Source organism: Eimeria mitis, genomic scaffold (genome assembly GCF_000499745.2).
Source record: "Eimeria mitis Houghton genomic scaffold, Emh_scaff510, whole genome shotgun sequence".
Classification (NCBI taxonomy): domain Eukaryota; phylum Apicomplexa; class Conoidasida; order Eucoccidiorida; family Eimeriidae; genus Eimeria; species Eimeria mitis.
In genome coordinates, this window is record NW_013573395.1 from 8,128 (window position 1) to 8,350 (window position 223).

Sequence of the window (223 nt, forward strand, 5' to 3'; positions counted from 1 at the left end):
CAAACAGATGCACAATACAAGATGTTGTGGGGCCCCCTTTTGTTTTGTTTTTGTTTTTTTTTTTGTATTAAGCAGATGTTTCTCTTTTTTATTTATTTATTATTATATTATTATATATTTTGTTGTTTTTCTTTCTTTACTCATACAAACGCATGGAGGGGGGGGCCCCCCTCTCTCCTGGGGGCCCCGGGGGGGGGCCCCCAAGGGCCCCCCAGCAAATGTG